This window comes from Mastacembelus armatus, chromosome 10 (assembly GCF_900324485.2).
Source record: "Mastacembelus armatus chromosome 10, fMasArm1.2, whole genome shotgun sequence".
NCBI lineage: Eukaryota > Metazoa > Chordata > Actinopteri > Synbranchiformes > Mastacembelidae > Mastacembelus > Mastacembelus armatus.
The window spans coordinates 11618001-11633775 of NC_046642.1; the positions used below are offsets into that span (position 1 = coordinate 11618001).

Here is a 15775-nt window from a genome sequence, read left to right on the forward strand (position 1 = left end):
AGCATCATACCTACAGAAACCAGTCAATATTTCACAGTAGAGACATTTTTTTTTTTGCAGAATGATACACTGACAAAGCTGTATTACCACATTTAGGTGAGAATCAGACATGTAATCAGCTAACTCAAATGGGAAAAGCCTATTCACAGGATGGCACAAAAGAAACATGATATGAGTCATGGTGGTGACTGGTTGCCCATGTTTTTATGGGGTGGATTTGAAGAAGATTTTTACTAGTTTTACGACTCTACTTAAGCACTTCATACTATGGGGGAACAAGGGTTGGGGTGGCAATTATGTCTTTTCTATCTGATACACAAGTGTCTTTGTTGTTTGTGTGACCTAGTTCCATATACCTTGCTTGGTGTACCTCTATCTCAACTTGGAGGAAATATGCACTGCCTAAAAGTCTTAATAAAACTTCTTCATAAAAACTTTCTTTAAATGATTTGTCGCCTGAGACATAAAACACACTTATAAATATATTTCTGCTATTCTATTTAGCATTAATGTACTGGGAATAAACTACATGTACTTCTACCAGTAAGCCACAGATCCCTCCCCATTCACTGTAGTTGTCACATTATATTGTGAGATATCAAGGTGCTGTGAAAAAGAGGAACCTGAGACAAAGATGAAGAGCAGCTGTTTTAAAAGGGTCTGTAACATGCATTATTCCCTAAACAGTCACCTGCCACCCCCATCAAATATGACCTTGCATATGGATAACATCGCATTTGCGCCAATGACTTTACACTAAATACAGTACTAAACACAGTACAATATGCACGCTTGAACAAAATCATATTTCTCATCTCTCTGCCTGAACGCCTGCACATCATATTGTCAGAGTGAACATCGTCAAAATTACACAATAAGGATAAAAAAGACAAACAGTCAGTACTAAAGTTGCTGAAACTAAAACTAGGAGGCTGTGTTTTGGGACGGTAAGGGTGTGTAAGACTGCATTAATAAACATGCAATTTGGAATGTTGTGCTTTGCGATCTGGTCTTCCTTGTTTGCTGGACCCTGTCCAAGGGCACATAACAAGTAATGCACAAATGCTGTATGATTGGGAATACTGGGAAATACATGTAGTGCTCTGAGGTAATATTAGCCTTTAGCCTTCTGTCATGGCCACCGGCACTAATAATACCTGAGGCAAGGGAAGGGGTTTATGCCAAAGATGATGCCTTGCACACTTCCATGTGTCTACAACCTGATTTTCTTCTCTTTCCCTTTCTTCTTCCCTTGTTCTATTTTATTCTGTCTGAAAGTGTGACTTGACTCAGGCATAAAATATAAATCTGTCAAGACCTCCAGTCCTAAAGCATCTGCAAGAATATATGTGCATCAAATACAACAGAAATGTGTGAACATGGAAGGGACAAAAAAGGCAGTTGCTATGCCAAAGACCCAGCTCTAACACTAACACTGGCCATGAGAGAATAATAACCAGCCCTGTCTAATTTCAGTAGAACCCAAATGCTGGATTTGTAAAATGCAACTCATTTTACAAATCCATCTCCGCTTTTTATTCAGACAATCAAAACAGACTAAAAGGCCCAACCAATTTTCACACAGTGTGTTGCGTCACACTTTTATCTCCCACATGCTTCTCAGGGCATATTGACATTGCACAGAACTTTTGAGAGAAGGTCAGTAAATATTAAAAATGTATCTCTCAAACAGGATGCATATTATTGTCAGGCTGGATTACGTTTTTAGGGGTTAAAGAAAAACATATATGGGCCATACCTGTGTTCACAAAAGTTTTCAAAGAGCAAAGTAGAGAAAAAAAAATCCTTATTTCATTTCTCACAGAAGTGGATAACCTCAGGACACAGTTCTCTTACTTTCTACTTCACTGAGGCTCTCTATGATACAGAGCGAACTATTTGGGCTGTCCTTGTTCTCACAGCTTTGACATATTTCTGGCAGCAAGCTGTGGGGAGGAGCTGAGGCTCCCAGCGATATAGGGAGGGAAAGAGGGAAGGGGTGATGGAAAAAAGAGGAAATGGGGAAAAAAAAGTGAAAGTGAGTGAGATAGCAAGCAAGAAAGGGAGAGGAATGGTTGTGAAACTGGTCTGTGGAATGTTAGCCTGCGAATTAACAGTGAAGAGGCGGAAAGGCAGCCAAGTAGGAATGAAAATGTGGGGCTTTCACTGAAGAGTCTTCTCAGAAGCTTACAACAACAACACTGTGCATAGGCATTTCCTTTTCCTTTTCATGCTTTACTAAACTCAGTCATGTATTACAATCCCTCTCTTTAGACACGCTTAGAATTAAAATTGATCCAAAAGATGATCAAAAAGTGATTACATATGAATTGTGTTGTAAATCTGGTAAATAAGTAAGCCCCCTGTTCTGGGGATCATTGGAACTGTAGGCAGTCTCTAACAACAACCAACCAGCCTGCTGATCTTCTTCTTTCATTTCTTTCATGCCTCCACAGTGACATTCCTGATGTCACGTCTTTAAATTACTAATGCCATCTAAAGCATATTTTAAACGCTTTGCAGGAAGCCATGGAGGCAGGGAAAAAATTAGGAGACAGACAACTTCATCTATCTATCATGTTTTATTACGGTCTGGTATGTGTTGAGCAAGTGGAGACGAGTGGACAGCCAGCAAGACAAAAGCTTCTGTTAACTAGAGGGCAACCACAGAACATTTCTGGGTACGCCTCTCACACGGCCTGTCATTGTCCTACAGAGGCAGCATACGCATTTGGTTTTGCCGTCACTGCTAGCGTTGCCTCCTCTCAGTATAAATCCCCCTTCTATAGATTCTGACCACAAACAGTTAAAGCAGCACAAGCTTGTCGGGTACTTGACTGGGTTGTTTCATAAGAAGGGGAAGGGGGTTCGAAAGGAACAGGTGGTCACTGGGGGAGGGAGGAAGGAGGAGTGCTAAGAGGAGACAGGGAGCAGAAGTAGTTATGTGTCAAGTTTCCACAAGGCAGGCCTTTCACAGCTGAATGGCAGTGGCATGACCTTCCAGGTTCAAAGGAAGCTTTGCAACAAACATTCCAACAGAAGTTTGGTGTCTGACCATATAATAGAAAGCTGTTTTGGGACATTGAATAGATGGGTAGTAAGAAATGTAGATTTTTTTTTTTTTTTGCATTATTTACCCTGCAATTCATTTAGTGTGAGGATCTTTTGAATTATGTCTGAGGTAGGGATGGAGCTGAATACAGTATTGGCCCATGGACAAACAGTGTGTTTTTCTGAATATTATGTTCAGACAAATGTTTTTCTGGGATATTAAAACTTTTATATCCTAAAATTAGAACATAAACATTAACAACGATTGCTATAGCTATTCCCACTTTTATCCGCTGCCTTAACAGATACCGATACAAATTCAAATACTGAATTCTCTGCACTTACCTTGGATTGCTCAAGCAACACCAAGGGCTTCAATCTGATGATTGGGTGCCTCTGTCTTGACTTCTGTTGACAGAAACAAAAACAGGACACTATGAAGAGTTTATCATGCTCCTCTCTTTTGCAATATCATTCCATGTTAGACAAATAAAACTTTTTCCTCAAGTCACTGGCATTAAGAGGTGTCTACTCAAATGGCACAGCAAAGTTATGTTCCGTATACAGTTTCTACATTCAGCATTTACTCACGGCATTTTTTAATGCATGTTCAATGGACCTTTCATTACCCATCAGAGCCTTGGCTTAGCTTTAATAATTAAACAATCAGTGGTAGCAGTATTGAACCTTGCACCTAATTATACAAAACACCCTTTAACTAAATAATGACAGCTATTTGTTTGCTGTGGCTCTGACCTCTGCAACAGAGGGGACAGATGGAAACACTACCACAATATTCAAATATTCATTTCAAAATTGAAATCATCCTAGATGAATCCTAAAAGGTGATTCTCTTTAAAATAAGCCTGTGAATTCCTCTGCTCTATTTTCATTGCTCATAAGACAAATATGCAAATTATAAAATCATTGTAGTATAATAGCAGAAATGACCAGTCATATATGTGAAATTAATTCAATAAAACGTTTGCTGCAATTTGCAACTATGCTCATTATTTGGTTTCTGTTTGTCTACATGCCAAAATCAGTCTTAGTTTTACCCGCTGTAACTAGCCCAACAACATCCAGGACGTTCAAGGATTACTGTTTTAACCTCCTTGCATAGTGTGAAACAAAGCCTTCTCTTTGTCTCTCCCAGCACAAACAGAACCAGACTTGATGTGTGTACAGGCAGGCATCTACCAGTGGGAACATGTCCCTCAGAAAAATTCTTCTGAGACAGTCTGTCCAACACTGTCATTACCTCCATCTTCCCAGTCCCCAGTACCCCCCACTATAAGCTACCTTCATTACTTCAGTAAATCTGATGTCTAATACTTGTTTGTGAGACCATTTCTAACAGTTTTAAATACCAGCGCTAAATTGCACTAAATGCACTAGAGAGAACATGAGTAAACATGGTCCTTAAAACCCACAACATTGGTGCAAGGCTTGTAAAAATGTAAAATTTACTGTTTGGCCAAAGAATGCATTGTTGTTGCCTTTTTGAACTGGTCCTATACTGAAATAGAGAGGACATAGCTGAAATAAATGCCAGCCAGTGTGTAGCTGTCATTATGTTTGTGTAGGGAGGCAGCAGCTGTGTGTGCTCTAGCACATACTCCCTCTTACAGAGATATATTTGTCAGACTGCCATGTTGAGAGTCAGTCAGGTAGAGTGCTGACTGAATGACAGTTTTCAGAAGTACTGACCAAATGGTGAGACATGCATAGGATTGGTCTGTACTTGGCCTCAACAAAATAAGATAAAAAGTATGTGACATGTCTGCAAATGAGCCTTATGGCTTATTTTCTTTTGTTATAAGATCCCAGTATTTCTCTTTGTGTCTTTTATTTTGTTAACAAAGGTCATATCTCAGTAAACAAAAGATAGGAAATGGGTTGTCCCGCCTTGTGTACACAGTGAACACAGATATGCACGGTAAGGTGAAACATAGTAACCAGTGGGAATAGAAAAAAAAAAAAAAACAAGTACTGAAAAGTACAAATAGCATGCCGCACTCCACGAGGTGGATCATGCCGTTCTGCTTCTGTGCTCTGCAGAGGGAGCAACTCAGTGCACGGCCCCACCCAGGCCTCCAGTCATACACATTCCTTGATAGAGCTGTCAGGCCAACTGGAAGGGAGCCCAGCCTCTCCCCACATCGACTAAGTCCAAAGAAATGTCCTCTTTCTCCCCGACTCTAGCTTCATTCCACACCGTCCACCATGCACCCTACCTGAGTGACCAGCCCTCAGCCCACACTACAACGCACCACAGTCAGTCAGATATGTACATTTAATTTAACGGCACCCTGAAGTGCACACTCTCACATGACCACTGAGAAGCAACACAGGATCGGCTGAGCGGGTCCCACTTACATCATCCATCTTTATAATAATTATTTTTGTTGACTCCACCTGTGCACTTCATTGATGCAATAAACAGCACTCTACTCTTATTATGTCTTATATGCCTTTAGGACACATATCTGGAATGTGTGACTGTATATAACTTGTAATTAAGTAGCTCATGGCACAGTGGCAAAGGATCAAAGAGGGTTTAGGTTGATTACTAAATCCAATCAATTTGATCAACAGGACATAGAAGCAGTGTGGTAATGATTAAAGCTCAATCCTAAGTGAATCAAGCACAGCAGTGCTGAGGAGTAATAAAATTTGATTATGAGCAAATAAAAAGACCTCAGAGCAGATATGGAAATAGGGACAGTGAAGCAGTGATCAAAGGAGTCTAGTCAAAACAAAATAGATTCCCTGTTCCAATCTTTGCATCGTAGACTGATGGTGCACGTACAACAAATACAAGGAGAGATACAGCAGGCACCAGCGTAGGTTCACTCTTCCCTCAAAAATGCAGATAGGACGTGCATGTGTGACACATGTGAAAGGAATGCACATTGAAATAAATAGTACTGTATTTCATAGTCCTCAACTAAACCACAAGTTCTGTAGAAGACCAAAGCCTGCCCACTGACGCCAACATGGCCTGCTGCTGATTAAACCACTGTGACTGTCTACAGTCATGCACCAAATGCAAAAACTAAAGTGGACACTTAAAATCCTCTTCTCTTTCTGCCTCTTATTATTACTCATTGTTCTCTATTACACGCCCAGACATCCTAGGGAGATAGATCTTAGTTTGATTTTCCTCTCCTGGGGTTTCTTTCATTTTTTCCTTGTGCACTAAGGTTTTATAGTCTACATCATCAACTTTTGCCATGGTGGGCCTTTATATCCCACTGAGATGTCCTATGCAATGTTGGGCTAAAAGCTGACCTTATACTTGAAAAAAGACAGCAATAACATATTTGCTAAAATGAAACAAACTATGTTGGCTACAGCTTAGGTTCTGAAAAGAGAAGTAAAGCCAAGGACACAGAGTGACTAACAAAGTACAACAATAAGATGAAGAGAATGTCAGCGATGTTTCTTCTCCAGAGAGACATACAGCTCAAGTCAGTTGATGATGCAAATTTTGAACTTGCATAACTAGTTCCACCAGAAAGAGAAAGGAGAGGAGAGAGACGTTTACACTGTTCTGCCAATGTGAAGTCATCAGACATCCATAGCAACCCTACGTAGGCTGTGCCACATAACTGCACAACTTCAATTGAATTCAGTTTGCCGATTTTCACACAATTTCTGCTGTTTAAACAAGCACGAATGCAAAAGTCCATTTACGGAGCAAGAAGCAAGATGGTTAAGAGGAGAGGCAGATACATAAAACTTCCTTAGCTACAGTACTTAATAAGGGCCACACAGCACTCATACTAAGAGCAGTAGTGCAGAGAAGACTGGGTGCAGGATTACTGGGAGGGGAGGATTCCATTTTTTTTTTTTTTTGTAGTATACACAGTGAATCAGTTCTGTGAATTGTGCTTCTAGTCCCATTTGCTGCATGCCTCTAAGGTCTCTGCTGCGGTTGCTAGCTTTGTAGTTACGTTAACATTAGTTCCCATTACATTTTAATCTACAAAGTGCTCAGCGTCAGTAAGTAAGGTAAGGTTTCCATGTTGCTAATCCACTGTCTTATATACATTTCCACAGACAACGACATGAGATAATGCTTAACCTAGCCTAGCCAGGCGCTGGATAAAGTGAATAATCACAGTTACTCTTCAGAATTTAATGTTAGTCGTGTAGTAACACAAAACTTGAAAGCTGTATATGATACAGTTAGACTGTAAACTGAGCCAGAAAATTTGATAAAATACTACAATAACAGCAGTAATGATAATAATAAATCACTAGCAGATAAATAACTGATCCACAAAAAAAAAAAAAAAATGATGCTGATGATTTCTCTTGTGAAAGCCACATTTCTGGATGGGCGGCCCTGGTCCTCTAGGGCCCACCCACAAAGCCGGGTTTGGTGCAGAGTTGTTTAGAAGCAAAGAGAGTGCTGGATTGTGAGGATTGCCATCCTTGAGTATCTTGTGCCAGATAAAGAAAACCTAAACAGAGCTGAATGTATTTCTAAATTTACATTCCAAGACCTGCTGCCCTGATACTTTGGGTGCCTCATTTTAAACAGGGTTTCTGAAACAGATGCTGCCTGTGAATCCTTGTGCAGGGAAATGTAACCGCATTTACACAAACTGCAGTCCAGGTGAGACAGTGGAGGCCAGGTAGGCTGTTTAGCTATGGAAGATTTATTGTTTTGGGATGTTTTCGTGTAGCAGATGTTGGCAGAGCAGCAGTGAAAGTTACCGGTATATCGTAAAAAAAATTTTGCACACTTTTTAATTTCTTGCAAAAGCCACACCAAGCTTGAATTTACTGTAAACAAGTCTGCTTTGGATTCATGTACATGGGTGTGACCTACAGGGGTATTAAGTATGACTGGTCATGACTGTGTCACCATATCTCTCAAATCACTATTTCTCAACAACAAGAGAAGCAATAGTAATCATAGGCACTCCACAGAGCTTACTGAGAACATGCTCAAACATTCCAGTAGTCGATGGATGAGAAGGGAGTGGCTGATGGGTGGATTGCCTAGAAAGACACACTTCGCTCAGATGTTTATTCGCAAATAGGAAAAACTAAACTTCTCTCATTGGAACAGCGGTGCATCTACAAATGCCCTATTATTTTATTTAACCTAGGAATGTGACTGTCCGAAACAGATTGAATGCAAAGTGTGGAAAAAAAAAAATCTACTTCACTATCTTATTCGCTTTCTGTCCCTCCTTCCAACAGCCCATTCAACAAAACCACAAGGAAATGGCAGAGGAAGTGTGCTAGAGACCGGTTTCTTTCCGTTTCATGCTGACACGATTGATTAAAGCCGCTCCTCTCATCTGCACTGGCAGTTAACATGACATATTTAGAATATAAAGTGGCTTTGGTGGAATTATGTGATAAATATCTTGATGAGCTAAGTCATGAGGCATGTCCTTTACTACAGGATGATAAAGATGCTGTTGCCACGTGAGTCAAGAGTTGCCCTCTAACAGAATATTGTCTGTGATGCAAAGATTTCATTTTCGGGTTGGTTTTTGGAACAACAAATATCTTACATTACTTTAAGTGACAACATAATGTAGCCTCTGTATTCTACACTGGTAGACAGTGAAAGCAGTTCAACAAACACTAACCACTCCAGTTAACCAACAGGATTTGTAGCTGCAGACAGTTAGGAACCAGTTCTGAAAGTTTTCATGCTTGAATATAAGCTCCATATTTCTTATGTTTATCCAGTCCATACACTTGCTTGTAGCAACAAAACCTAAAGTATAGTGACATATATAGTCTGATAGCCTCAACTCCATATCATCCCCAAGTAAAACATGATTCTTGTGAAATCCTAAGAACATACATACATATACATATAAACATATTATTCCTACTAGCCAACGATCATTTAATCCTGTGTCACCATTTGGTCCTTCAAGCTGTCTCTGTCATAATCACCTTGACAAGAGTAATTTGAGAAATGCCAGACATTTACAGCTGTTAGACTCCACTTGAGTTAAGCCTGTACTGAGAGAAGCCAAACGCAGCGCTCTCTAACAGTGCACTGAAATGAGTTTTGGGTGTGGCAGGAGGGAGCAGTGGAGAACAGGCCCCAGCACAGAGAGAAATTTGACTTTTAACTAAGACCAAGACTAAACAATATGTGTGGTCTGGATGGTTGTATCTGTGTTTTCCCCAACTTTAACATATACATCACATCAAACACAGATCAGGGTACACGAATATGAAGACTGTAGTTTGAACTACACCTGGAAAGATGTGGTGTGTTTTTTTAAGATACAAGCTGGGCAGAAAAAATAAATATCCCTCCACTCTTGGATTTATAAAACTAATCTGGCTTTCTACATATGTGCGAAGTCTTTGCTTCCCCCTTTATGCCTCAAACCTGGTTTCAATTAGCTTGTCTTTCCAAACCACTACATTCCATTACTCCCCCACTCGCCCCCGCCCATCCCCCCTCACTAACTCACTCCCTGACTCTCATTCCCCGTCTTCTCCCCTCCTTACTCCCTCTTTCTCCTTTCCCCCGTCCTCTTCTCTCCTTTCTCCCTTCTTCTCCTTCCCCGCCTTCCTCCCTTATTATCCTCGCATGGAGTCCAAGTTAAGAGATTCAAAGCAAAAGAAAGAGAAACTTCTTTCTGAGTTTCAGAAGTGAAGCATAAATAACACGCATGCCTCAGTGCAAGGCAGTAGTGACAGATTTCTCTTACATAACATTGGAAAGGAGGTACGCCCTGTTCAAAAACAGATTTATATCACATCAAGAACCTTCAGACAAGTACACAGTGCTCCACAAAAGCAGAATGCAATTTAAAAAAAGCCCATATATGAGATTTTCATTGTTCCACATGGCTGATAATATACGATGCCCTCCAACCTAGTGGCCAGGCAAAGAAAAAGTTATGATTAATACTCTTCATTTTGCTGGAACCCCATGGACACACCATGAAGGACATTTGGATGCGCTTGGAGGGACCCACTGGGACAATCATCTACAGCATGCATACATTTCTTTTCTTTTTCATTTTTTATGGCTGTTAAGGGTGTGACCTTCCGAGGAGACAGCTTCGCAAAAGGAGAAGGAGGGAAAAAAAAGGGTGTGGGGGGAGATGAAGGAGAGGAATCCACACCCAAGCTTGTTGCTGCAGGCTCTGACAGGGAAGTACCTTTTACTTTTTAAATTTCCAAGTCTCAGCAAAGGGCGTTGGACAGATAAGACAGATAATACCAGCCGCTTCTTCCAGGAAACTTCATTTAGTGTGCAGATATTAAAGTCCTAAAAAGTTTCCTATGATAAAGACTACACTATTAACACTTCTTCTATATGCAAAGAACACCCATGTTGCACTATAACCACTACATGAATAAAAATGATTCTCGGTATCATCTCTCACTTCTAAAATCATACGAAGACTATACTTCCTCTAAAATTCAGCACCGATTGCACCTCAGACAACAACCTTAATGTGGAGTTAAAGGAAAAGCAAAGTGCGCAACTCCAGTCAAGTCCCATGTATTCATTTGGTGGCTGTGGGTACACACCCACTTCTCATCTCCAAGCACTATTGCAAATCAGCACTTCAAAACCTAAACTGACACTCACATAAGGTTATTACCACTGAAAAACTCACTCAAAAGCAACAAGTTTGTTCTCTCTTCATACAACTGAACGCCACAGCAAAACTTTCCTTTAGGGAAAACATTAGAGAAGCATATGTTACAACGTAGGAAAAAGTTACAGTAATTTTACCACTGATACACACACACACACAGCAAATGCCTGGTAGAATGTTATAGAGATATTGTTCTTCTAACCTTGAAAGTTTTGCAACAAGGTTTAAAGTTTGGCAAACTTTCGTATCAGAACTGTTATTTTGCAGCACAATAAAGTATAGCACAACCGGGAACAAAGTTCAGAAGCACAGTTAAAAACACACACATTCACAACCTTAGGGGAAAAACTCATCCTTACCTGTGCGCAGTCTTTGCGCCCATGAAGCCTCACACCAGCTTGAGCATCCTTGAAAACCTGTCCACTCCTTTTCACTCCAGCCCAAGAAAAGCACTTCTTCCCGTCACTTTGCAGTCTATTAGGATTCAGTCACTCCTTTCCTATTTCTCGATCAACCAAGTTTTCCAGGGCGTTTTCTCCCCCCTCTCTCCCTCCCTCCTCTGAGTTTTAACTTTTTTTTTTTTTCTCTGAGTGCCTGCTCCTCTAGGCTGAGCAGAGTGGTTGGACAGGGAGCTGGGTAGGGCTCCTGGTTTGTAGAGGGAGGGGAATGCAGTGAAGGGAACCGGTGCGAGGGAGTGGTCCTCAGCGGCTATGGGACCACCCACTGCTTCGCATACAGGGCTCAGATGACATGCAACAGGAAAAGTAACTTCTGCTTAAAAGAATTAACAGAAATGTAAAAACATTCATAAACAAAGCCACTTATCAGTGGTCAGTGCTTTTTAAACCATGTTTATATCCATACACTGCCAAACAGAGCAGTGACTTAAAAGAGTTTGCCATGTGAAAACATATGGCTTAATTTAAACTCATCCTAAAAGGACATTTTCGGCATAGCTTCAGAAAGTTTTGCTTCATTTTTAGCGCTAGTAGCAAAAACAAAACTAGAAAAACACACTGAGATAATACAAGGCATGTGACACACCTCACTATGCTCAACTGACACCCATACACAAGGGACGGCTGCCTTGCATAAATGTTTGCATATTCAGAAATGGTTACACATTTATGAAAGGCAGCGCAGCAGTTAAAACCCACCAGCATTTTCATTGAAACTCTTTCCAATGTTAAATTTTTCAGCTTTGAAATAGTTTTTTCATCCATTTTTGCTTTACATTTCAGGATAAAAGTAAGGTACACAGAATAGCAGACCACAAAATAGGTATCCTATGATTCAAAACAACAACCATGCGATTACAGGATTTAACCGCACACAAACTGATACAAAGTTATCATTAACAAAATGACTCACGAATGAGCCGTATATTTATGGTTGTTATGTTTTTGTTTTTTTTTTTGTTTGGTTTTAACAATGCACAACCTAAACCGGATCTTATTGAACTGCACAAGCTGTATATTTCATATAATATTACTTTATTTCTGTTTTGGGTTCTGAAGCATAGGATTTTGAAAGCATGCTTTATACACAATTATATTGCTGTATGATTTTTAAGGTTGGAATAAACCATTTTAATAGCAATCTAGGTAGCTGTCAGAAGAAATATACTCTTTTCCTTGCATGATATTGTAGTGGTCAGGCTGACATGAAAGATTATCATGTCATGGAAGACAAACTCTCTTTTCATAGATGCTCTTCCTCTTACAGCCTACCGTTATTTTAAGAATTTAAAAAAAGACTTTGTGGTCACCTATATTTATTCTCTTTCACAGTATTGTTTGTTCACACATTTCACCCTCTGCACACAGACACAGGTTTTATCTAATGCAGGGCCAGCCAAAGCAAACATGGCACAGCCTAACTCCCTTCCAACATTAAAACAACAATTATTTCCACATTGTGTGACTTTTGCTTTAGAAAACTCAAAACACTGTAAATGCCCACTAACAATAATACAATGGCAAAGTTGAGTTTGTGCTTCTGTTTCAGTGTGGTGGGCAAATAAAAGAAATGATGACATGCACCATTGAGACAGAGTCATACTGGGCGGTGGCCAAGGCAAATTCAACCTGGAATTATGGGTATGGGTCAGTAAATGAGATCCTCCCAACCTTTTTGATCTGACGTACCCACACAGCCCTGCCAGGCACACGGTCTGATGTCCTCCCCCCACACACCACTCATCATGTTCCAAAAGTGTTCATTAGAACTGATCCAGATGTTATTAACAATGTTAGTATAAATGCAGATATGGTTATGGTTATTATAGTGTTTTACCAAATTAAAGGTCTAGGTTGCTTTGTTAAAGTTTGCACTTATACTATTCTACCTGTTTCGGTAGTGAAAACGGGATGATTTCATCAGTTTATCCATAACTTTTAGCTCTGTAATTCAACTATCCATTACAAGCTATTTCAGCATTTTATTCCCTTTTTAAACTATTTCAACAACTGATCTATTATTTTTATCTTAAACATCAGATTTTGCTGTGTATTTATACCATCCCACATTTATCTAACCTTAATGGATTACACACTCAGCTCACTTGCAAACTAACATTAGCTTCACACACTCTCAAATGTTGAGGTGCTATAGTTTACTCCATATGGAGATATGTTGTATTTAAACATATGTTGTAAAATTAAACAGAAGTCTCTGTTTTACTTAGTTGAGTTAGTCTATGATCTTAACACACACCCACTGCAACTGCAGATGCACCCTTTGGTTTCCCAGTAGCTTTGGCTGGTTAGAACCTATATGTCAAAGCAGTTCTGTGAACAGGATGTCATGTTGGATGTATGTGCTTGCATGTATGTTCCTGCGATTGTGTGGCTGTTCACCTCTCTCACCAATGTTCAGTCCTTGACACAACCCTTAGCACCTTGTCCACATGTCACACCCATGCTCAGCTAGATGAAATAGCAAACATCATGCAGAGAGTAGAACAAATATAAGGGAAGTTACTGCGTGGCTTTGTGGGGAGTGGCACACACACACACACACACACACACACACGCATCTTCACGTGCTCACACACATATTTTAAATTACCACATTACATTATGACATTCTTCAAAAGATCTCAAAAGGATTTTGTTCCCTCACAAAAAAAAAAAAAATGGAGAATTTCTCCCACAAGAAGAAGAAGAACCACTCAGGGCATGTGTGTATTTATCTGCAATTGTGTGCATGCTAAAATAAAAATGAAGGCGAAGTCTTGAAACACGTGCCGCGATATGTGGTATTATATTCTTTGTATGGTAGCACTGTTTTAAACAAACAGTGCTCAAAGACTTTAAAAAGGCCCTGCACATTACACACAATACTACTCAAATTTCTGAAACTCACACTCTTTGAACGTGTATTGCAACATTTTATTGGATGCAGATTGTTGATCATTTATGTTGCTCATATATTGCCTTTTTTTTTTGTATTACCTCTGAGTGCTTTAAAGTTTTAGGTACAACACCGCATTGCTGCATCAGCTAAATCATCTGTCCTGCTACTGCATTTGTTTGCTTAGCTCTGCGCATGTTTGATTTTTTGCCACTGAGGTGCGGCTGTTGTTGCCTTTGAAGAACAGTTTCAGCTTTGAGCAATTGCTGCTTCCAGACAGACAAGTCTTATGATGTGTGTGCATGTAAACAGCAGGACATCTATCCAAACTGTGTCTTGCTCAACATTTTCTCTGCAGGTTTTAAATGTTTATGATCACCTAACAATGCCACACTAAACTGTGGCCCTGCAGCGCGTTCTTTACTGCTCGAAATGACCGTGATAGCTCACTTTCACGGATACTCAATAATCCATTCTTGAACTGACGAGGTAAATACAGATTAAACTCTGTTATCACTTACTGATTAACCCCTTATTAAATCTAGGTATATCAAGCTATTAAATCAATAGCAAGAGTTGGAGATCAAGATAAAGTAGAAAAGTTTGAGAATGCCCTTTGAGACAACAGAGATATGCATTATGCAATTGTGATTAAACTAATTGTGAGGGGGATGTACCAGATAGTTTGGACAGCCAGCACATGTTTTTGCAAACTCCGTTTTGCAGGTCATTGCTCTGTGGCAGGGCACTCTAGTTGAATACAAGGATATGTGGGAATGGGTGTGTTTCCTGGCCCTAGGTGTGTCAGCCAGTGTGAACTAGTGCAAATAGCTTGGCTCAGACGTGGGATGAGTCATGGCGCATGACTACAATGAAAACAGGGCAGCTCAGACTGTAGAGTAGAGGAAAATCAGGGGATTAGATGCATTGGATGGACGGTTGAATATGTGTATGTACATATATACGTTATTGTATTTAGTAGGATGAGGGAAGTCACACAGCTCTGGTCTGGGCAAATCTGTAACTTGTGATACAATTTAAAAAAAAGAAAAACACCACACCTTGATTTAATGATTATTTCAATTTTGTCAAATCTCCTTGAGCAACTCTTTGCTTCTGCAGACAGACAAAGAAGCCAGATGGGTGGGAGTTAAAAATATGATTGTGCAACACAGGTTTAACACCCAAAGGGCTACATGAACACATTCAGGAATTTAAGATAGCTTGGAAAATAGCAGATAAAGGCTAGAATGTCATCAGAAGAGAGAAAATGGCTCTAATATACTTAAAAAACTGAAAATCCTTCCTGAATTCAAACAATGCAAGCAGTGTACTTGGCAAACAGCATGTTTGAATGAGTCATCCAGCTAGGTGGCGAGAACATGAGATATAATAGAAGGGCTTGATTCCAAAATACATTTGACAATGTTACTCAATGCCAACTTAGTTTTCACATCATTTCTCTTTTTTAGATGCTTGCTACTGTTACAAATGCAATCAATAAATTAAATAATCCCATAATAGTGGGGCATGTTAAAATATTAGTGTTTGCATTATTTATTTTTGCATGAATCAAAAGACTGAGTATATTTTTTATTGGCAACAAAATGTTTATTTACTTTAACAGCACAACTACTCAAACCATCGGCTTCCTCTGAAACTGGTCTTGTTTGCTGCATTTCAAGCAGCGTCAAATTACAGTGAACTTAAAACACTGTTGCATCTGGAATGATTGTTAAAAACAAGCAGTTTACTGCACA

The 15775-nt window shown here is 39.7% G+C and overlaps 1 protein-coding gene across 1 annotated transcript in view; it reads right to left on the reverse strand.

Annotated features, from left to right (window-relative positions):
* The window catches only part of ahnak (AHNAK nucleoprotein), a 34802-nt gene extending 23582 nt beyond the window's left edge, over positions 1–11220 (reverse strand). The window contains exons 1-2 of the mRNA XM_026329840.2: positions 11021–11220; positions 3397–3459 (exon numbers count right to left, since the gene is read on the reverse strand). The gene's annotated coding sequence lies outside the window, so the exon portion shown is untranslated. The remainder of the gene's footprint in view (positions 1–3396; positions 3460–11020) is intronic.
* Positions 11221–15775: the final 4555 nt, after the last annotated feature.